This window comes from Mobula hypostoma, chromosome X2, assembly GCF_963921235.1.
Source record: "Mobula hypostoma chromosome X2, sMobHyp1.1, whole genome shotgun sequence".
Classification (NCBI taxonomy): domain Eukaryota; kingdom Metazoa; phylum Chordata; class Chondrichthyes; order Myliobatiformes; family Myliobatidae; genus Mobula; species Mobula hypostoma.
In genome coordinates, this window is record NC_086129.1 from 47,567,541 (window position 1) to 47,592,214 (window position 24,674).

General features: G+C 41.1%; 1 protein-coding gene across 8 annotated transcripts in view; it reads right to left on the reverse strand.

Moving 5' to 3' along the window:
* The window catches only part of sik3 (SIK family kinase 3), a 482,160-nt gene that overhangs the window by 28,001 nt on the left and 429,485 nt on the right, over positions 1–24,674 (reverse strand). For 4 of the 8 annotated variants that reach the window (XR_010016690.1, XR_010016689.1, XR_010016691.1 and 1 more), the window contains 2 exons: positions 8,188–12,099; positions 1,592–1,742 (listed from right to left, as the gene is read on the reverse strand). The gene's annotated coding sequence lies outside the window, so the exon portion shown is untranslated. Of the gene's footprint in view, positions 1–1,591; positions 1,743–6,758; positions 12,100–14,005; positions 14,122–18,878; positions 24,124–24,674 lie in introns of those variants that run through there. The other 4 variants (XM_063038656.1, XM_063038657.1, XM_063038654.1 and 1 more) reach the window with 4 other exon arrangements.

Genomic DNA, 24,674 nt, shown 5'->3' on the forward strand with positions numbered 1-24,674 from the left:
AAATGGCCTGTTCCTGTGCTGTACTCTTCTTTGTTCTATAGAAGTAGTGCAAAAAGAGAGTAAAGAAATATTGAGATAGTGTTCATGCATTGGTTCATTGTCCATTCACAAATCTGATGACTGAGGGGAAGAATGACTCAGTGCAAAGTTGAAGAATCACAGTCTGGTTTACAGGGAATGATGCTCGGAAACAATCCACAAATAGTAATCATTGTTACAAAAATAGAAACATGGAAAACCTACAGCACAATACAGGCCCTTCGGCCTACAATGCTGTGCCAAACATGTCCTTACCTTAGAAATTACCTAGAGTTACCCATAGCCCTCTATTTTTCTAATCTCCATGTACCCATCCAGGAGTCTCTTAAAAGACCCTATCATTCCCGCCTCCACCACCGTCACCGGCAGCCCATTCCATGCACTCACCACTCTCTGAGTAAAAAACTTACCCCTGAAATCTCCTCTGTACCTACTTCCAAGCACCTTAAACCTGTGCCCTCTTGTGTTAGCCATTTCAGCCCTGATAGACTGATTATTAATTTTACAACTGTGATCAACAATGGTATTGTTACGTAATCAGCAACAATGAATATCGATCGAGACAGGTTATATAAAAACAACCAAACATTTATTAAACACGGATAAACAATAAAAAAACCAACGAAAACCTTAACCGGAGGTTAACCGCTATGCGGCCTTTCAACAAATCATCACTCGGCACTGGTTTTTAAAGCGTTAAATGTGAAAACAGTTATTAAAGCGGTAAAGTCAGATACAGTTCTTAAATGGTAAATTCGAAAGTCCAACAGATTTATACATTGGGGGAGACTTCTCTGGAGAAACATTTCTTCATAGACGTGACTTTCCTGTTGGTTCTGTCCAAAGGATTCACGATGAAGGAAATAAACGGCTTAAAACAATTGACCTTAATTTCTAGAGAGCAAACCTTGCATGAACTTCCTAGCTCTTTTGGCAAGAGTTATCTTCGATGCAGGTCGCTACTTCTTCAACGAAGAATCAATAAGGTCGATCCTTTGTTAAACTGCCAAACGATACCAACTTCTCTTAATCCTTCGGGTCCTGTACTTTGATAAAGTCTTCACTCTCCCATACTACTGGAAAAAGGTACATCAACAAATCTAGCAAAAGTTGCCCATCCAGCACTATAGTACCTTGCAACAGAACGTAACACTCCGTTTTAAAAATGAAACTGCGTCATAAAATAAACACGCAACAGCAATGGAGACACACTACCGTTCTAGCTGAAAAACTAAAAACTAAAAACTAACTGCGTCATCTGAGGTCTTCCCTTTTATACCTGTGGTGAACATGTCATCACGTGACCTCACATCGGCGGGAAAATTACATCAGGTGACCTCCAAAAGACCATTACATCATTCTCACAAGAAAAAAAAGTCACAAGATCTCCTTGAGGTATGTAACAGTATTCAGAAATTAGAGAAAAAGGCGAGGCATGGAGTTAGAGCATAGGTCAGGAATGATCTCATTGAGCAACAGAATAGCCTCTATCCTCATTTTTCTTGCTATTTTATAAAATACCCAAGTGTTTTGATTGAACGTCAATACTTACTTGAGCTGCTTACCAATCTTGGAATTATCATTCTGTTCAATAGCACCTCTAGCTGTGTCACTCAATTGATCAAGGCAGACATTCAGATCATTCTTTATTTCATTCAGATCAGTTTGCAGCTCAGCTTTCCATAAGTTTGCACCTCATGTTCCTATACAAAATAATAGGAGGCAAATGGTGTTACAGATAAAACTTATTAATCGAGGTCAGAGTAATACTTCCAATTTTTTTTTAAAAATTGTCTTCAATTTTGCCACATGGCTCAGACCACATTTTAAGTGTTGTGAGCAGCTTTGAGACCCTTATCTAAGAAAGGGAGCACTGGCATTGGAAAGGGTCTATGAGAGGTTCATAAGAATGATCCCAGGAACAAAAAGGTTAATGTATGAGGTGTATTTGATGGCTCTAGTCCTGTACTCATTGAAGCATAGAAGAATGTTGAGAGGATGTTTCCATTAGTGAGAGTGTCTAGGACCAGAGGACATAGAGTCCGTAAATGTAGAGACATAGAGATATTCTTGAATTGACTTTATTTCTTACATCCTTCACATATACGAGGAATAAAAATCTTTACGTTACATCTCTGTCTGAATGTGCAATGTGCAATCATAGTAATTTATAATAATTTAGAATAAATAGAATAGTCGATGTAATATAGAGTACACCCTATCCTCGTTATATGTGAGGGATACGTTCCTCGCAGTTGACGCATAATGTGAAATCGCATACTGTGAATAATTATTTAAATGGAGAAAATGGGGATGCGCTCCAGAAGACTTCCTAAAACTGTTTTATCTGTAATTTATTCACATTTTCATACTAATACAACACAAAAGCAGTACCACAAGACAACATTTGTATTATATTTCATCAATTTAAGGTAATATTCAATGTCATAAATCATAGGAAGTTAACATCCTAGCGTGTACAGTACTCACCAACAGTGGCAGGTGTGTTCGCTCCGGGAGATGAGTGGTTGTTGTGGTGTCGGGCAGCTTTACACGGATAAGGTGGATGGTTGTGGTCGTCAGGATAACATCAAGCACAGCAAGGGGTGAAGGAAGACTCACAGAACTCTTAGAACTGCTGGCAGCAGGAGATGACACCGATTTGAAGGAAGTGGTGAGGGTTGTTTGCTTGGCAGCATTTTGTTTTTCAGCATAAATTTGCTTGTAGGGAAGAAGGGTTTATGGCAGGGAACGACTGAAATGCTGCTTCCGTTCTAAACTTGGGTCCATGTCCATCGCCATTTGTGCCAAGTGTTCCGACTTCCACCATTCCCTCACTGTTGGTAAACTCCCGGGATTTTCAAAATCGTCTGTTGCTTGCAGCATCTGAGAGAGAGTTCACCGTAAAAAAAAAATACGTACGCCTTGAATGTGGATCACTCCTTGATCGAGTGGTTGAAACAGTGATGTTGTGTTAGACGGCAGGAAACACACTGTTATGTTAGGATGAATGCTGTTCAAATGTTTAGGATGGGATGGCGCATTGTCAAGCAACAAAAGAACTTTAAAGGCAAGATTCTGTTCCCAGCAGTAGCGTCCCAGAGCTGTGTTACCTTCAGCTGATGCCGCGTTGTTTATAATTTTCAACTTTTTTTTCCAAGTGTTAAAGCAGTTCTCTGCCGCTTGGCTGATGGCCCAGGACATGACATCGGACACTTAGGAGGCATCATTAAATATTTTGAGCACAAAATCAGTGCACCGTAGGTAAAACCAACAAAAGTTTAAGAGCGCAAGATTGCGCTTGCCAAAACCAGTGCGAGAGTGGTGGGAGTGAGACTGTGAGGCGTGCGCACATGACTTGTATTGGCGGGAAAGCAGTGCTCCTCGCATAACTGTGAGTTTTGGCCGCACATAAGGAGACGTTGGTAGAAATAGGTTCCTCGCATTACTGTGAATCCGCATGGTCTGAAGACGCATATAACGAGGATAGGGTGTACACTCAAATCACTATGAGTTAATCAGTCTGATGGCCTGATGGAAGAAGCTGTCCCGGAGCCTGTTGGTCCTGGCTTTTATGCTGCGGTACCGTTTCCCTGGATGTTAGCAGCTGGAATAGATTGTGGTTGGGGTGACTCGGGTCCCCAATGATCTGTAGTTGTGATCCCTTTTTACACACCTGTCCTTGTAAATGTCCTGAATCATGGAAAGTTCACAACTATAGATGCGCTGGGCTGTCCGCACCACTCTCTGCAGAGTCCTGCAATTAACGGAAGTACGGTTCCCATACCAGGCAGTGATGCAGCCAGTCAGGATGCTCTTAATTGTGCCCCTGTAGAAAGTTCTCAGTATTTGGGGGCCCATACCAAACTTCCTCGACTGAGGTGAAAGAGGTGCTGCTGTGCCTTTTTCACCACACAGCTGGTGTGTACAGACCACGTGAGATCCTCAGTGACATGGATGGCGAGGAACTTGAAGCTGTTCACCCTCTCAAACCCAGATCCATCGGTGTCAATAGGGGTTAGACCGTGTCCATTCCTCCTGTAATCCACAACCAGCTCCTTTGTTTTTGCAACATTGAGGGAGAGGCTGTTTTCTTGACACCACTGTGTCAGAGAGATGAGTTCTTCCCTGTAGGCCGCCTCATTATTGTTTGAGATTAGACCAATCAATGTAGTATCATCAGCAAATTTAATCAGCAGATTGGAGCTGTGGGTGGTGACACAGTCATGGGTATACAGGGAGTAAAGGAGGGGACTCAGTTCACAGCCCTGAGGGGCTCCTGTGTTGAGAGTCAGAGGGGTGGAGGTGAGGGAGCCCACTCTTACCACCTGCTGGCGATCTGAGTCCAGGATCCAGCTGCTCAAGGCAGGGTGAAAGCCGAGGTCTCTGAGCTTCTTGTCAAGCCTGGAGGGAATTATGGTGTTGAATGCTGAACTGTAGTCCAAGAACAGCATTCTCACATATGTATCCTCCTTCTTCTCCAGATGTGTAAGGACGGTGTGTAGAGCTATGGCTATTGCATCATCTGTCAATTGGTTGGGTCGGTAGGGAAATTGTAGGGGGTCCATTTTGGGTGGTAGCATGCTGCAGAAGTAATCCTTGAGCAAATCATCCAAAGACAGCAGCTCCTGCAGTGCAACAACTTCATTGCATTGCACTGAAGTGTTAGCATAGATCTGTGTCAAAGTCTTAGGAAAGAGACATACACTTACAAACCTCTGAAATGAATGTACATCCAAGTGAGTTACAACTGACACTGTAGTAATTAGGAATTCATATCATCAGCTGTCTGACAGGCTTAACATTCCCATTAGACAGTGAGAGGGAAAACTGAGAACATACCAATTCATCAATCCTCCTGGAACTAAGACCATGATACAGTTTGGCACCCACCCTTTTTCTCGCAAATGGGGAGAAAAGCCGTTTCAGAAGTACGGGCAGGCATTAAGTAGCTGCAGATATGCATCCTATCCATAGACAGAAACTTCAAGGCAGCAATGGAGGAAGTGAGATGCTGGGGGATTGGGATTGTGGCCATCTTTGTAATAGCTTCCAAAACTGTAAATGATCCACTTACAAGTTGAAAGTCATAAGTAATTTGAATTGAACATAGAATATAGACTAGTACAGCACAGTACAGGCCCTTCAGCCCACAATGTTGTGCCAACCCTCAAACCCTGTCTCCCATATAACCCCCCACCTTAAATTCCTCCATATACCTGTCTAGTAGTCTCTTAAACTTCACTAGTGTATCTGCCTCCACCACTGACTCAGGCCTCAGGCAGTGTATTCCACACACCAACCACTCTCTGAGTAAAAAACCTTCCTCTAATATCCCCCTTGAACTTCCCACCCCTTACCTTAAAGCCATGTCCTCTTGTATTCAGCAGTGGTGCCCTGGGGAAGAGGTGCTGGCTATCCACTCTATCTATTCCTCTAAATATCTTGTATACCTCTATCATGTCTCCTCTTATCCTCCTTCTCTCCAAAGAGCAAAGCCCTAGCTCCCTTAATCTCTGATCATAATCCATACTTTCTAAACCAGGCAGCATCCTGGTAAATCTCCTCTGTACCCTTTCCAATGCTTCCACATCCTTCCTATAGTGAGGCGACCAGAACTGGACACAGTACTCCAAGTGTGTCCTAACCAGAGTTTTATAGAGCTGCATCATTACATCACGACTCAAACTCTATCCCTCGACTTATGAAAGCTAACACCCCATAAGCTTTCTTAACGACCCTATCTACCTGTGAGGCAACCTTCAGGGATCCGTGGACATGTACCCCCAGATCCCTCTGCTCCTCCACACTACCAAGTATCCTGCCATTTACTTTGTACTCTGCCTTGGAGTTTGTCCTTCCAAAGTGTACCACCTCACACTTCTCCGGGTTGAACTCCATCTGCCACTTCTCAGCCCACTTCTGCATCCTATCAATGTCTCTCTGCAATCTTCGACAATCCTCTACACTATCCACAACACCACCAACCTTTGTGTCGTCTGCAAACTTGCCAACCCACCCTTCTACCCCCACATCCAGGTCATTCATAAAAATCACGAAAAGTAGAGGTCCCAGAACTGATCCTTGTGGGACACCACTAGTCACAACCCTCCAATCCGAATGTACTCCCTCCACCACGACCCTCTGCTTTCTGCAGGCAAGCCAATTCTGAATCCACCTGGCCAAACTTCCCTGGATACCATGCCTTCTAACTTTCTGAATAAGCCTACCGTGTGGAACCTTGTCAAATGCCTTACTAAAATCCATGTAGGTCACATCCACTGCACTACCCTCATCTATATGCCTGGTCACCTCCTCAAAGAACTCTATCAGGCTTGTTAGACACGATCTGGGTTATTTTTTAATCAAAATATCCACTTGACTTCCAAAGATATTTTTAGTAACAAAATGAAAGACCTGTGAAAGGTAAATTAAACAATAAAAATATGAACTATTACCTCAGGACTCGCACCAGCAGGTTCAAGAACGGTTACTACCCCTCAACCATCAGGCTCTTGAACAAAATGGAATAACTACACTCATTCTACTTCTGGTGTTCCCACAACTGATGGTCTCACTTTAAGGACTCTTTATCTTGTTATTTCATACTCGTTATTTATTGCTATTTATATTTGCATTTGCACAGTTTGTTGTTCATTGACCTTGTTATAGTTACTGTTCTATAGATTTGCTGATTATGCCTGCAGGAAAATGAATCTCAGGGTTGTATGTGGTGACGTGTACGTACTCTGGTAATAAATCTTACTTTGAACTTTATTTGGGCATTGACCATCTTTTGAGATAAATGCAAAATGTACATTAGATATTTCAAAAGCATTTGATTCTACTTAATTTTTAATTTGCTTCAATAATGTGCTTTGTTACAGACATCATAAAGACAGCAATATGGATATCTGGATGGTATTTTATAAAGCTTAATAGTTTTACAGCTAGTGTCTACTGCTTTGTTAATCATTAAACAATATCAATAAAGTAATTAAACAATTAAACTTTGCAGCATCAAATGTTGCTTTTAAGTCAAAACTGTGTCTATAGATTTGTGCATTACATCAATGGTTCATGTCACCTACATATGGGTATAAAGAGTAGCAAAGTCATAACAACTGACCTCATGATGACCGAGACACTGTAAAGAAATAATTTAGAATTTCTGATTGTCATGCCTACATGAATTCACACTCAGTCTTTGCAAGTTTATTAAGGTCAAAGCAACACAATTTCTAGGTTTATAACTTGACCGTTGCACAGTTAGTAAATATCTTGCTTGGTGTTCAGAGAAGCTTCAGGTTTCATCATGATTTGCTTCAATATCTCTTGCTAAGCTGAGGAAATATTAAAACTGTCATTATTTCCCCTCTTGATTGTTCACCAGTAATTCTACTCAAAGCAAGCATTGTGGACATCTAGAGGAGAAATCAAATTTTGTTTTATTTTATTTAGAGACACGGGACAGTAACCGGCCCTTCCAGTCCAATGAGCCTGCACCATTCAATTCCACCTATGTGACCAATTAACCTGCTAACCAGTATGTCACAGGAATGTGGGAGGAAACTGGAGCACCTGCAGGAAACCCACACAGTCGCAGGGAGAACGGTCAACCGCCTTACAGACAGCAGCATGAACTGAACCTGGGTCGCTGGTGCAGTGGAGTGCAAACAAATTACCATTTTACCATCCAAAAGCAGCAGCAATTAAATGTAAATTCCTTAAACCAAGTAAGGGTGTTGGATCATGTAGTGCTTCACTAATTTACTGAAGGTAAAATAATTAACACAGAAGACCACTTGTCCATTATGGCTATGCGATAAATTCTCAATATAGTAGAGAAGAAGATCCTCAATGTCCTGTTAGATTTAGAATATGGTTTTAAAAATAGGATTTTCACAACTAATACTGTTCATGAACATTTCTAGTGAAGTTTAATTTTCAGTAGACATTTCTTTTAAACTGAAGTCCTTTAACAGTATTTATTAAAATGCAAGTCAAAATAAATCTGAAAATAATTAACATTTTTATAATGGAACACCTAACTGCAATGTAAATATTCTCAAGCAAATCACTTCAACAACATCATGTGTGAGAGCTAAGATGTTAAAGTTATGGGATTTGAAATCAACTCTGTCTCACCTGTTATTATTTAAGTTGTTGTTTGCTGTATTTGTTTTCTTCTGCTGCTGCCTAGCTCCCAGGCATTCTTGTATATATCAAGCAGCAATTATCTCATCTGATAAGCAAAAGAACTATAACTGAGCGTTGTAAGTTTTAGTTATGTTGAAGTGCAGAGATCAATGGCCAGAGCTCCCAAATTCCAACAAACACTAGAATAGTGCAAAGGTTATGTTTAACAATTTCATTCCAATACAACTAATTCTGACTCCTTTTAAATATATTTCTTTGTACCAACTCATCTAGTTCCTACTTAGTGTCTTGCTAAAATTATTAGCAATTGTTTTTATCTTCTATTTCTTTAAGCTTGATTATTCCTCTCCCCAATGGTACTAAAACAAATCAATGTATGAGTTATTATCATGCATCAACAATGTTTACTTAAACATTGACATATTATTTAGCCTGAAGATGTTGTAGCCAACCCGGACGAGATGTACCCCAGGCTACAGTGGGAGGCGAGGGAGGAGATTACTGAGCCTCTGACAATGATCTTTGCATCATCAGTGAGGACGGGAGAGGTTCCTGAGGATTGAAGGGTTGCAGATGTTCCCTTATTCAAGAAAGGGAGTAGAGATAGCCTAGGAAATTATAGACCAGTGAGTCTTACTTCAGTGGTTGGTAAGTTGATGGAAAAGATCCTGAAAGGTAGGATTTATGAACATTTGGAGAGGCGTAATATGATCAGGAATAGTCTGCATGGCTTTGTCAAGGGCAGGTTGTGCCTTATGAGCCTGATTAAATTTTTTGAAGATGCGACTAAACACATTGATGGAGGTAGAGCAGTAGATGTAGTGTATATGGATTTCAGCAAGGCATTTGATAGGGTATCCCATGCAAGGCTTATTGAGAAAGTAAGGAGGCATGGGATCCAAGGGGACATTGCTTTGTGGATCCAGAATTGACTTGCTCACAGAAGGTAAAGAGTGGTTGTAGACGGGTCATATTCTGCATGGAGGTTGGTGACAAGTGGTGTGCCTCAGAGATCTGTTCTGGGACCCCTTCTCTTGGTGATTTTTATAAGTGACCTGGATGAGGAAGTGGAGGGATGGGTTAGTAAATTTGTTGATGACACAAAGGTTGGGGGTGTTGTGGTTAGTGTGGAGGGCTGTCAGAGGTTACAATGGAACATCGATAGGATGCAAAACTGGGCTGAGAAGTGGCAGATGGACTTCAACTAGATAAGTGTGAGATGGTTCATTTTGGTAGGTCAAATATGACGGAAGAATATAGTATTAATGGTAAGACTCTTGGCAGTGTGGTGGATCAGAGGGATCTTGGGGTCTGAGTCCATAGGGCACTCAAAGCTGCTGCACAGTTTGACTCTGTGGTTAAGAAGCCATACGGTGCATTGGCCTTCATCAGCTGTGGATTTGAGTTCAAGAGCCGAGAGGTGATGTTACAGCTATATAGGACCCTGGTCAGACCCCACTTGGAGTACTGTGCTCAGTTCTGGTCACCTCACTACAGGAAGGATGTGGAAACCATAGAAAGGGTGCAGAGGAGATTTACAGGGATGTTGCCTGGATTGGGGAGCATGCCTTATGAGAATAGGTTGAGTGAACTCGGCCTTTTCTCCTTGGAGCGATGGAGGATGACAGGTGACCTGATAGAGGTGTACAAGATGATGAGAGGCATTGATCGTGTGGATAATCAGAGGCTTTTTCCCAGGGCTGAAATGGTTAACATGAGAGGGCACAGTTTTAAGGTGCTTGGAAGTAGCTACAGAGGGGATGTCAGGGGTAAGTCTTTTTTACGCAGAGAATGATGAGTGTGTGGAATGGGCTGCTGGTGACTGTTGTGGAGGCAGATAGAATAGGGTCTTTTAAGAGACTCCTGGATAGGTACATGGAATTTAGAAAAATAGAGGGCTATGGGTAACCCTAGGTAATTTCTAAAGTAAGTACATGTTCGGTACAGCATTGAGGGCCAAAGGGCCTGTATTGTGCTGTAGGTTTTCTCTGTTCTATGTTCTTTCAGCAAAATCTTCAATACTAATTTGAGAGGGTCTCTGAAAGATTACTGATGTTTTCCTTCTTGACTTATTCAAAATCTATTTCTTTATCCCAGACTCCCATTTGGAAGAGTACTATCTGACCCATAACGAAACAAATCAAAGCCACACAAATTGACCAGTTGCCTAGAATTAGTGAAGGCAAATGACACCATCTGAGGAAACAAAGCTGAGTTATGGACCTTGATCCTGAGTTCAGTAGTTGCACCTACCTGTGCCAATGAACATTGAACCTGCTAAAATGCAGGGTATAGGTGGGAAGATGTCACCTCAACATGTAAAGGTGGGAACAAATATTACTGTAGGTGCATCACTGGTGCTAACTCCATGGTGATGGGTGTTGTCCTCACCCATCTTTGTGGACAGAGAATGAGGACCAAACCCTAAATATCCCAGTTAAAGTACTTGAAGGTTTCTTTGGGACTGGGACTTTCTCAGCACAGTTCCCAAGGGTCCATTTCAGTCATGTAGATTACATCTGAATTACTTCACTGCACTTATTAACTATGACCCCAAGGACCAACATCCTGATAGTTCCTGCTACTAATTCCTACACCACACCATCATTTACTTTGTAAGGTACAGAGTTTGGGGCAGCACAGTGGCATAGCTGTTAACATAACTCTTTACAGCAGCAGCTGTAAGATGGGGGTAAATTTCCCCATTGCTGTCTGTAAAGAGTTAGTATGTTCTCCCTGTGGGTTACCTCCAAGTGCTCCAGCTTCACCCCACATTCCAATTATGTACGGGTTCGGGTTAAATAAGGTGTGGACATGCTATATTGGCACCGGATTTGTGGGCTGCCCCCAGCACATATTCGGACTGTTTTGGGCTGTGACCCAAATGAAACATTTCACTATATGTTCTGACGTACATGCGACAAATAAATCTAACCTCTCATTAAAGGTTCCGGCAAAAAAATTCAGATATCAAACCAACTAGAACATTTCTGCAAGGGCAAAGGTCTAATGCGAAAAGTCATCTTCCATTTAGTTCTGCTTCCCCTGGTCCCTTATTGAATTATGGCAGAAGCAGTCATCTACTACTAGATTTTTAAAAAATGACTTGATATTAGATGTTTTGTTGGGGGTACCTTCCTCACATTCTTAAGTACTTAACCAGCAAACTTTCATCAACTCAACACCTTCCTGTGCTTTGCAGTGGGGAGAGGAAACATTCTATATCATCGACATCCTTTGCAAGATCAATCTCACCATTATGGATGAACTCAATCAAGCTGTGAGCTGGAATCAGACAAACTGAGTGATTCATTGACATATTTGAAGGATGTGAACCTATCTCTCTTACCTATTCCGGCCTTTGTCACTTGCTCATTCTAAAACTTTCCAGTCAAGTTTATTTTCATTTGCCTGTACGGTACACATATATAACAAACAAAACAACGTTCCTCCAGACCAAGGTGCACCCACAAAACATATATCACATACAGCACATAAAATGCTACCATAAATAAGTTAATAAAATATAATTCAAAATGCATGTAGTACACATCACAGGTAAACAGTAAACAGCTCACTGTCCTAGTGACAAGACCTTGGTGGTAGCAGGGTATTCATTAGTCTCCCAGCCTGGGGAAGAAGCTGTTACCCAGTTTGGCAGTTCTAGTCCTGATGCTCCTGTACCTCCTTCCCGATGGTAGTGGGTCAAAGAGACTGAGGGATGGGTGGTAGGGATACTCAACAATGCTTCAGATCCTTCATCTGCAACGCTCCCAGTAAATGTCACAAATAGGGGTGGAGAGGGGGATCTACCCCAGTGATCCTCTCGGTGGTTTTTACTGTCCTCTGTAGGATCTTGTGGTCCAATGCCTTGTAGCTTCCATGCCACACGATGATCACCTGGAGAGAGACAGGACACTCTCAATAGTGCTCTTCTAGAAATTTGTTAGAATGGTAGTGGGGAGACTTACACGCCTCAGTCTCCTCAAAAAGTGTAAACACTGCTGTGCCTTGTAATGAGGATGTGTTGTGGGAACAGATTATATCCTTCCTATGTGATCAAGAAACAATGGTTAACACTCATTCAGGACAGGTCACCTCAACCTTTCAGAAATAAGAAAAAGAGATCAACAAATCTGATCTTGCCAGGATCATTCACAATCCAAATATCGACAATATTAAAAGCAAGCATCGATTTTTTATGATTCTTTCACATACTTGCCTTTAGAAATTATGCTACATTTCATTACTCCTTCTACCTTTAACACCACAAACAAATAAAACATTCATGCAATGCCTCCACATAGTCATAGAAAAATGCAGCACAGAAACAGGCCCTTCTGCCCATCTGTGCTGAACCATTCAAACTGCCTAATCCCATCAACCTGCACTGGGACCATAGCCCTCTATACCCCTATCACCCATGTACCTATCCAAACTTCTCTAAAACGTTGAAAACGAGCTCGCATGCACCACTTGTGCTGGCAGCTTGTTCCACACACACACGATCCTCTCAGTGAGGAAGTGTCCCCTCATGTTCCCCTTAAACTTTTCATCTTTAACCCATAACCTCTAGTTGTAGTTCCATTCAACCTCAGTGGAAAAAGCCTGCTTGCATTTACCCTATCTATACCCCTCATAATTTTGTATACCTCTATCAAATCTCTTCTTATCTTCTACATTCCAAGGAATAAAGTCCTAACCTATTCAATCTTTCCATATAGCTCAGGTCCTCCAGACCTGGCAAAATCCTTGTAAATTTTCTCTGTACTCTTTCAACCTTATTTACATCTTTCCTTTAAGTAGGTGACCAAAACTGCTCACAATACTACAAATTAGTTCTCACCAATGTCTTATGTAACTTCAACATAACATCCCATCTCCTGCATTCAATACATTGATTTATGAAGGCCAATGTGCCAAAAGCTTTCTATATAACCCTATCTACCTGTGACACCACTTTCAACGAATTATGTACCTGTATTCTCAGATCCCTTTGTTCTACCATGCTCCACCTGGTTGGTCCAACCAAAGTGCAGCACCTCACACTTGTCTGCATTAAATTCTATCTGCCATTTTACAGCCCATTTTTCCAACTGGTCAAGATCCCTCTGAAAGCGATGATAGTCTTTCTCACTGTCCACTGCACCGGCAATCTTGGTGTCATCCGCAAATTTGCTGATCCAATTAACCAAATTACCATCCAGATTGCTGATATAGATGACAAGCAACAACGGACCCAGCACTGATTCCTGCAGCACTCCACTGGTCACAGGCCTCCAGTCAGGGAGGCAACCATCTACTACCACTCTCTGGCTTCACCAACAAAGCCAATGTCTAATCCAGTTTACTACCTCATCTTGAATGCCAAGCGCCGAACCTTCTTGACCAAACTCCCATGCAGGACCTTGTCAAATACCTTACCAAAGTCCAATATCCACTGTCTTTCCTTCATCCACTTTCCTGGTAACTTCCTCGAAAAACTAAGACTGGTTAGATACAACTTACCACGCCAAAGCCATGTTGACTATCTTTAATCAGTCCATATCTATCTAAATACTTATATATCCTTTCCTTTAGAATACCTTCCAATAACTTTTGCCACTAGTGATGTCAGGCTCACCAGCCTATATTTTCTTGGTTTATTTTTAGAGCCTTTCTTAAACAGTGGAACTACATTGACTATCCTCCAATCCTCCACGACCTCACCAGTCACTAAGTATGATTTAAATATCTTTGCTAGGGACCTGCAATTTCTGCACTTGCCTCCAGCAGGGTCCGAGGGAACACCTTGTCAGGCCTTGGGGATTTATCCACTCTGATTTGCCTCAGGACAGCAAACACCTCCTCCTCTGTAATCCGTACAGGGTCCATGAAGTTGATGCCATTTTGCCTCATTTCTATAGACTTCGTTTATGCCTCCTGAGTAAATACAAGTGCAAAAAATATATTTAAGATCTCCCCCATCTCTTTTGGGTCCACACATGGATTATCATTCTGATCTTCCAGAGGACCAATTTTGTCCCTTGCAATCCTTTTGTTCTCAACACATCTGTAGAATCCCTTAGGATTCTACAAATTTCAAGATGTATGCTGGTGATATTAAACCTGATTCTGATTTTCCTTCACCTTGTCCACTAAGGCAACCTCATAGCTTCTTTTAGCCTTCCTGATTTCTTTCTTAAGTGGTCTCTTGCATTTCTTATACTCCACAAGCACTTCATTTGTTCTTACCTACCTATACTTGCAATGCACCTCCTTTTTTTCCCCTTAACTGGGGCCTCAATATCTCTTGAAAACCTGTTATCATTACCTTTTATTCTGACAGGCACATACACGCTTTCTACTTTCAAACTTCACTTTTGAACACTTGCCAGATCCTTTCTGATACCATCAAAATTGGCTTTTCTCCAAATTAGAATCTCAACCTGTGGACCAGACCTATCTTTTTGCATGTTTACTTTGAAACTAATGGCATTGTGATAACTAGATGCAAAATTTTCACCTGCACAAACTTCTATCACCTGCCCTGTCTCATTCCCTAATAGCAGATCAAATATGGCATGCTCTCTTGTTGGGACTCTACGTACTGATTAAGAAAACCTTCCTGAACACATTTGACAAACTCTATCCCATCTAGTCCTTTGACAGTATGGGATTCCCAATCAATATGTGGAAAGTTAAAATCACCTACTATCACAACCTTATGTTTCTTGCAACAGTCTGTGATCTCTCTACAAATCTGTTCCTCTAAATCCCTCAGACTGTTGAGTGGTCTGTAATATAGCCCTATTAAAATGATCATACCTTTCTTATTCCCCATTTCCACTTATAAAGCCTCACTAGACGAGTTCTCCCATCTGCTCTGGCTGAGAACTCCTGTGACATTTTACTAGACTAGTTACACCACCACCCTCCTTTAATTCCTCCCACTCTGTCACGTCTAAAACAACGGAACCCTGGAATATTGAGCTGCCAGTCCTGCCCCTCCTACAACTAAGTCTCACTGATGGTTACAATCTCATAATTCCAGGTGTTGTTCCATGGCATGAGCTCATCTGTCTTTCCTACAATACATGTCTTTTAAAATGTAAACATGCTTTAAGTAATTAATTTGATGGCTCTGGTGAAGAGTACTTTCAAGTACACAAATCCATGTAAACTTTATCAAAGATATCAATGGAAGCTGGTGCATGCGAGAATTGTTTCTCTGGCCAAAGCATTTCTAGACATCATGAAGCAAGCAAGATACAAACCAAAATAGAATGTAACATTGATTTAGATTAGAATAGTTTTATTTGTCACATGTACGTCCAAGCATACCATGAAATGCATCATTGTGCGTCAAATCAGATCATTGAGGAATGCGCTGGGCAGCTCACAAGTGTCACTGTGCTTGAAGTGTTAACGTAGCACACCCACTATTAACCTTAACTGTATGTCCTTGGAATGTGGGAGGAAACTGGAGCACCCAGAGGAAACCTATGCAGTCATGGGAAGAACATACAAACAACAGCTGGAATAAAATCCCAATCTTACAGCTGGCTGCTGTAAAGCATTGCGCAAACTGCTATGCTACCATGCTGCCCTGAATTAGACTATTTTTCTACTTTTTCATAATACACCAGGAACATAGGACAGATGATGCAAGGCTGACCAAGAGTACATCAGAATAATTTAGAGTTGAGGTTACAGTGTCATCGAGATTACACAAAGGGGATGCAGTGGATGTTGTATATTTGGACTTTCAGGCGGCCTTTGACAAGGTACTACACGAGGCTGCCTACCAAGTTAAGAGCCCATGGCATTACAGAAAAGCTAATGGCATGATTAAAGCATTGGCTGATCAGTAGGAGACAGTGAGTAGGAATAAAAGGATCCTTTTCTGGTTGGCTGCCAGTGACTAGTGGTGTTCCGCAGGGGTCGGTGTTGGGACCACTTCTTTTTATGCTGTATATCAATGATTTAGATGATGGAATAGATGGCTTTGTTGTCAAGTTTGCAGATGATACAAAAATTGGTTGAGGGGCAGGTAGTGTTGAGGAAACAGGTAGGCTGCAGGACTTGGACAGATTAGGAGGATGGGCAAGAGAGTGGCAAATGAAATACAATGTTGGAATATGCATGGTCATGCACTTTGGTAGTAGAAATAAATGTGCAGATTATTTTCTAAACAGGGAGAAAATCCAAAATTCTGAGATGCAAAGGGACTTGGGAGTCCTTGTGCAGAATTAACTTGTAGGTTGAGTCAGCGGTGAGGAAGGCAAATGCCATGTTAGCATTCATTTCAAGGGGTCTAGAATACAAGAGCAGGGATGTGATGCTGAGGCTTTATAAGGCACTGGTGAGGCCTCACCTTCAGTATTGTGAACAGTTTTGGGCTCCTCATCTAAGATGTGTTGGCATTTGGAGAGGGTTCTGCGGAGGTTCACAAGGATGATTCTGGGAATGAAGGGGTTATCATACAAGGAACATTTGATGGACCTGGGTCTGTACTCGCTGGAATTTAGAAAGATGAGGGGGGATCTCATTGAAACCTTTCGAAAGTTGAAAGGCCTAGACGGAGATGTGGAAAGGATGTTTCCCATGGTGGGGGAGTCTAGGACAAGAGGACACAGCCTCAGGATAGAGGGGCACCCTTTCAAAACAGAGATGCAGAGAAATTTCTTTAGTCAGAGGGTGGTGAATTTGTGGAATTTGTTACCACAGGCAGCTGTGAAGGCCAGGTCGTTGGATGTATTTAAGGCCGAGATTGATAGGTTCTTAATTGGACATGGCATCAAAGGTTACGGGGAAAATGCCAGGGTGTGGGGCTGAGGAGGGGGGAAAAAAAAGGATCAGCTATGATTTAATGGCGGAGCAGACTCAATGGGCCAAATGGCCTAATTCTGATCCTATGTCTTATGGTCTTAACGTCACTTCTGCGTGCGTGCTTTTATTTACTTGATATGTAGTTGTACAGACACCACAAACCAGTAACGAGTACGAACCTGAATGTCAGCGGATATCACCAACAGTTACGAGATGACAGAATTCGGAGAAAGGGAGGGAAAGAGCGAGAGGAAAGAGTACGGAAGAGACTGTCATGGATGCTAACAAAGGAATGCGTCAGTAATAGTGTATGGTACACAGCGAGAGGCACATAACTAGCAAAATCAAAGTGAAAATAACGTGACGATGACCTTTGTTGGGAAAGTTGACAAATTTGATAGTGCTAATGAAGATTGGGAATTGTATATAGAGAGTGTTTAACTGCATTGTAATATGTGGATAAGGAAAAGAAAGTTTCCACACTTCTTAGCTTAATGGGTGCTAAAACATACACTCTTATGCAACCTAGTAATTCCTGAAAAGCCAGCAAGCAAGACGTTTGACGAAATTGTTACAATTTTACAAAATCAGCTGTAAACTGCCAATAGTAGCTGAGAGATTTAGACTTCACAAAAGGAACCATTCAAAGAATGAAAGCATTTGTGAATACATTGCAGAAATGCGCAAACTTTCCCAATACTGCACTGTGACTTCGGAGATGGACTTTCTGATGCATTAACCAACAGGCTTGTATGTGGTATGCCCTCACATGAGTCAAAGTACTCAAAAGAGGCGACTGTCAGAAAGAGACCTAACCTTAGAACAGGCATTGGCCATTGCAATATTGTTGGAGATAGCAGAAAAGGGTGCACCAGAACTATAGAAGTAGAGTTTAGAATGTGAAGTGCACAAAATGACCCTGATTGATGCAAAAAGCCAAAAATATTATTGACATGCAAATCCTCCCATAATGCAAATGATTGTTGGTTCAAAGAAAAAGTTTGCAGGAAGTGTCCCAGACAAAGTCACATAGAGTGTGCAAGTCAGACAAAAAGCACAACCGAAAAGAAAAACTACACCGAGTGAAAAGTTTCAAACACAAAACTAAGCAAATGCATAAAGTGACCAAATGTGAAACAGAATCAGACGACAATAAAGACTTCGACAAAGGTGAGCTCTCATGCCTAGAACTGCATAGCATTACTGAGGCAGATCGCAAAATCATATACTGTATATCACAACAGACGTGTCTGGTGTAAAACTGAAAATGGAGCTGGATACAGGGTCAGCTTTGTCTGTAATTTTTGAGGATGACTACAAAAGACTGTTTTCTAAGCTACCATTAGAAAAGACCTCAGTGATGCTAAAGACTTACACAGGTGGAAAAAGGGTTTCCTAAAGGCAAACTGAAAGTAAATGTGATGTACAGAGGCAAAAAAAAAGCAGCAGTTAGAGCTTTATGTGTTGAAAAGTGGACGGCCAGCACTTTTTGAAAATGAATAGTTGAGAAAAATCCAACTGGACTGGCACACAGTCAAAGCTCTCAACGTGGCATCAACAGTCAACTGCAGCCCAAATGGTAGCACTAGCCAGAGACTGTCATAGCTGCTTACTGCTAATGAGATGGTCTTTGAGAGGGCTTTGGTAAACTCACAGGTATTAAGGCCAGAATTGAACTGAATGAAGTAGCAACACCAAGATTCCAGCACATCCAGTGCCTTATGTACTACGTCTTAAAGTGGAGGTTGGATTTCAGAGCTTGGAAAGGTCTGGAATTCTCCCCAAGGTTGAGTGAAGTGATTGGGCCAGGCCCATTGTCCCAGTGATCAAGAAAGGGAAGGCTGGAGCGGTTCGCATATGTGAGGACTTCAAAGTGAGCATCAAACATACTGTGCAGTATACCCCGCCATGAATAAAAGACATTTTTGCACCTTTGGCGGGCAGGGAAAGGTCTTTCAAAGATTCACTTGCTACAAGCCTATCTGCAAATGGATATGGAGAAGTCAAGCAGGAAATTCCTCACAATCAACACTCACAAGGGACTGTTCCAGTATAATCGTTTTGCCTTTGGCGTTGCAGCAGCTCCAGCAATTTGGCAAAGAGCAATGGACCAAGTGCTCCAAGATAACCCAGGAACACAATGTTACCTTGATGACATCATTGTGACTTGCAAAAATGATGAAGAACACCTCCAGAACCTTGGTAAAGTGCTAAGCAAGCTGAGTGAGTATGGTCTGCATGCGAGAGAGACAAATGTGAGTTTCCCAAGAATGAAATCTCATATTGTGGGCATGTCATTGACAACCAAGGCTTACATAAGCCATAAAAGATTGAAAAAGCGCTGAAGGCACCCAAAGCAAAAAAATGTGTCACAACTCAGGTCATACTTGGGCCTTGTAAACTACTACCACTGGTTTCTCCCAAACATTGTGACAGTGCTGCATCCATTGAATGCACCGTTTCAGACAGGAGCAAAGTGGGAATGGTCAGAAAGATGTGAAAGAGCATTCAAGTAAACAAAGAGACTGATAACATCAGATGAACTGCCCGCCCATTATGACACATCACCACCCATCAGTCTGGCATGTGATGTGTCCTCTTTTGGCATTGGAGCTTTTTTGTCATGCACTATGAAAGATGGATCTGAACATCCAATTGCATTTGCTTCAAGATCATTTGCAAGCGCAGAATGTAACAACGCACAGATTGACTAACAGGTCGTTAGTCTAGAAAGGGGAATAAAGTTCTACCACTACTTTTACGGACAAAAGTTTATTCTCATGACAGATCACCTGCCCCATGTGTTCAATTTCAATCCCATGAAGGAAATCCCAGTGATGTTTGCTACCCGGTTACAACATTGGGCACTGTTCTTTGGAGCCCACTCTTATGAACATAGAGTTCGAGGGTACCAAACAACGTAGCAACACTGATGGCTTCCACTGTTCACAACTGAGGAAGAAAAGTTCCAGCAGGCATGTTCCATACAGCATTGGTGTCAAATTCTGAAATACAAAGAGAAACAAGAAATGACCCAACATTGTCAAAAGTCTATGACATCACCATGCAAGGATGGCTAGCTCATGGTAATCCTATGTTTCCAAAGATCTCAGTGAGACAAGACCAACTGTCTGTATGTCAATGAACACTGATGGGTGGATCCCATGTTGTGGTTCCCTCTAATCTGCTCACCAGAATTTTAGAGAATCTACATGAAGGATACCTGGGTACAGTCAAGATGAAGTGTCTCACCTGGAGCAACTAGTGGTGGCCAGGAATAGACAGACAGATTGAAGACTTAATCGAAAGCTGTTTGGGATGCCACAAAGTTCAAAATGCACCCTCACAAGCACTGTTACATCCATGGAAGTGGCCATCATCACCATGGCAAAGAGTACATATTGACTTTGCTGAACCGTTCATGAATTCCATGTTTCTGATTGTTGTGGACACTCATTTGAAGTGGCCAGAGGTCATACCAATGAAGTCAACCACCTCAGCAAAGACTGTCTCCACCCTGAGGACTATCTTCTCCAGAAATGGCTTACCACAACAAATTGTGAGTGACAACCGACTACAATACTGTACACATCAGAAGAATTCTGACTGTTCATGAAGAAAAATAACATCAATCATTTCAAGTCAGCTCCTCACCAATGAACAGGTTGGCTGAGAGGTTTGTCCAAACTTTCAATAAGTTGATTAAAGCTATGGACAAGGAGGACTTTTCTCCACAGCACAAGATGAACAACTTGGATTTTGTGTATCAGAACTCTGTTCATGTGACAGCAAATCAAATACCTCCAATGCTGTTCATGAGCAGGAGTCTGAGGTCGAGCATAGACCTCCTGAAACCAGATCTCATTATCAAGTAAATCAGCAAGGAACTTCGAGGTTGAACATGAAGTCCTAGCGTGTGATTACTGAGAAGACAAGTGGACACCTGGTAGGATAGCTACAAGAACTGGACCGCTGATGTTAAAGATCAGACATGGAGATGTCATGTGGACCAGATAACTGGATGCTCAGCCGAAGAACACACCCAAGTCAACTGCATCCAACAAGACGGGCACCGTAATTACCTCTCAGTGATGATATGTCACTAACAGCAACGTGACACCTGCAACAGAGAAAGTTGTCTTTGACAAGACACCTGCCAAACCTGATACCACTCCACAGGTCCAGAGGTGCTATCCTGAAAGAAACAGGGCACCACCCAAGACTGAATCTTTAGTATAGTGAAGTTAGTTATGGACTGTTATTGTGAAAGCATGTTTATTTGAATACGGTTTGTGAAAGGGAAATTGAATGTTTTGTTAGGTATACAGTTTTATGTTACATTAATCTAAAGGGGGAGAAAGCGTAATGTATGGATCTATTTCTTTTAGCGCAATGACACCCCTTAGCACTACTTCCTGACTGATAACTTACCTATGCGCATTGATCAGTTGTTCTCTCTCTACAAAGTGAATACACCAGTTAACCTTACCTCCACGTGTATTTTTATTTAGCTGATATGTAGTTGTGCAGACACAATATCTATCACTGATGTTTTAATTCAATTTAGCAATATTGTACTTTCACAGAAAACAGAGACATAATAGAAGTTTCTATTTCTTTTAGAAAAGTCATGAAATCATTCAATACGGAAACAGGCGCTTCCACCCACCAAATCCATACTGACCATCAAGCATCCATGTATATTTATTCCATTTGTTATTCTCTCTACATTCCCATCAACTTCCTCCCAGATTCTACCACTCACCCATCAATTAGTGTCCTATTAACTACCTACTTGCAAATCTTTCTGATGTGAGAGGTATCCCCAAGCATCTGGAGGAAACCCATGAAGTCACAGGGAGTACATGGAAACTTTGCACAGACTATAAAAATAACACAAGTTAATAACACGAATAGTTCTGGATATTTAATGGAATGTGCTCAAATACTGTTGGCTCTACATATGCTATATTTACTGGATTCTCCCATATATGCAGCTGCTCACACCTAAAAGTTTTGAATTTGCAGTCTGATCTGACAATGGCATAATTAATCAGTCCATCCTGGGACTCAACGAACCAATTAAATAACTAAAGTGGAGGATATAGCAGACTAATCACAAGACTGCATTTCAGACTTCAGGATGTGAGGCACTGTACAAGTTCAGGTTCTTCCTTGGTCCAAGAATTTTTAGTATGCACTGATTATAAAATGTTGTGCAACAACCTCTCAAACTATCACATAAATATTTGTGCTTTAGGTGCATTTCAGCAATAATCGCAAAAGGTTTACCTAATATCACGGATTAATATAAATGGAGATTAATGTGCAAAATTAAACACTAGTTTCTCACAGACCAGCATTAATTGCTTTAATATATAGATTTAGACCTTTATCACATGTGTGTGTCATCACCACCACACAATTCAACAGGCTAACTACAAGCACTGAATTTTGGACGAATGTAATTGAAATAGTCATCATAAATGTATTGTAATATATATTGAATAACTGAGAAACAACATTGCTGGTAACTTTACAAAAACTAAATAATAACATTTGTCAGGTCAAATTACATAGGTTTTATTTGTCATGATCCCACTTTCCAACTAAATTACTAGTTGCAAGTGACCCACACAATGTACTAGATCACTGAACCTTTTGTCCAACATAAACAAGAAAAAAGTACTTTCAACATTTCCGAAACAGAAATAGCAAAGTATATTAATATACATTCAACATATACTGCGTATTGATTACTACAATACAAAGCAACATTAAAAATGTGTTACAGATGAGAGATGGCACTGCATTTCAGTTATTTTATTTCCTTGGATTGGCAGTTGACTCTCCCATAAATACAGTGTCATGTAAACAAAGAAAAGATACATACAATAAAAGCTTTCAGTGTTTTCTTGGTACCTTCCCGTTAAACAGCTGAATATCAAGTTTTTAAATTTTTTTCATCAAATAAATGTAACAAAAAGTTTACAAATGACAGAAGTAGGGCAGATATGTAGTTTAGAAGCAGATAAGTGGAAGATATTTTAATTTTCAATCAGGTCTAAAAATTGTCTGTCCCAAGCTACTTTTTTGTTTTTATTAAAAAAATTATTCATAAAATCACAGTTCAACACTGCTTGACTAGGTTAGTTGTAGTCTCTTTCCATTCGTGCAAATTCCTTTCAAAGTTCTGCTTCTTACATTTTTTGAAACAGATAAATCATCCAATCTAATTGTATTTTTTTCTGATAAATTTTAGAGTTCAGAAAGTAACCTTGACCTGATCTTTTTGGCAGGCTCTAGGTGTTTTCATATAAAAGAAGACATAGAAACATAATACGCACTCTGAAATTTCAAAGGGTTAACATTAACAAGTTTCACCTGGCACAAGGAAACTAGTCACAATTACAATGCCATTAAAAGGGAGAAATACTTTAACAAAGGTGCAAGTTACAATTCAAATATAACAAAATCTTCTATTTTGACAATTTTCTTTTAACACAGTTCATTTAATTCATATTTTAAAGTAACATAATAGGTTCTACAGGGATGGGAAATAAAACTCTAACTGCCTCAAAAGAAATGGTCGTACACTTTTTTTTGGTAAATGTCGCCGATATTAACAAGAGAAAGAAAACACAGTGATCAACATGGGTAAAGAAACATGATAACAAAGCATATTGCACCACTGTTAGGCAAAAATTGAAAATGGAGGAGTACCAGAGGGACAGCAAGCAGTCTTATTGCTCACAGAGAAAATTAGGCCTCAGGGCGCATGCTGAACTACTCAGTTACTCTCCCTGGATAAAGTGACATCACAGGGCTTGGTGGGGTTTTGTTTCGGCAGGCTTAGGTCAGGAGAGGGCTTGACACATGAGACTGCCTGGGAGCCATGGCCGTTTGCACTCTCATTTTTGTAATCTTGCAAACTTCAATCTTCTCTTTTCCACATGACTGGTACTGACAGGTGTGGCAAGCAGCGCAACCACTCAACTGACAGGGGACGAGTCACGATATTGTGCTGGAAAGAAATACAATGAAGTTTGGGCATGATGCTGATAGATAATGTTGGCAAAATGGACCTTTCACCTCATAGCTGAACACACTCATCTGCAGAAGAACAAAAAAAAACTAGCGATTAGCTGGATGCAATGGATGAATGAAAGATATTTCAACTTTATAACTAGTTAGTGACCTAGCTCCATTGCTACCTCAGTGAGTGGCTGAGACCAGCAGAGCAACAAGATTATGATGTCAATCAGAGTGAAGTCGACAGGATTTCAATATAGTCAGCAGAAAATGACATTTTTGGGCCAATGTCTAGCAGAGATATTTAAAACGTCCTTAGCAATGGGTGAGGTGCGAATATTGTTCCATTGTTCAAGAAAGACTCTAAGAATAAGCCAAGAAGTTAAAGGCCGCTGAGCCTGACATCAGTTGTGGGTAAGTTATTAGAAGGTATTCCAAGGGACCTGATATATAAGTATTTGGATAAACAGAGACTGATTAGGGGTAGTCAACATGGCTTTGTGCATGCTAGGTCATGTCTAACTAATTTTATAGAATTTTTCAGGAAAGTTACCAGGGAAGTTGATGAAGGCAAGGCAGTGGATGGTGTCTAGCAAGGCCTTTGACATGGTCCTGCATGGGAGGCTAGTCAA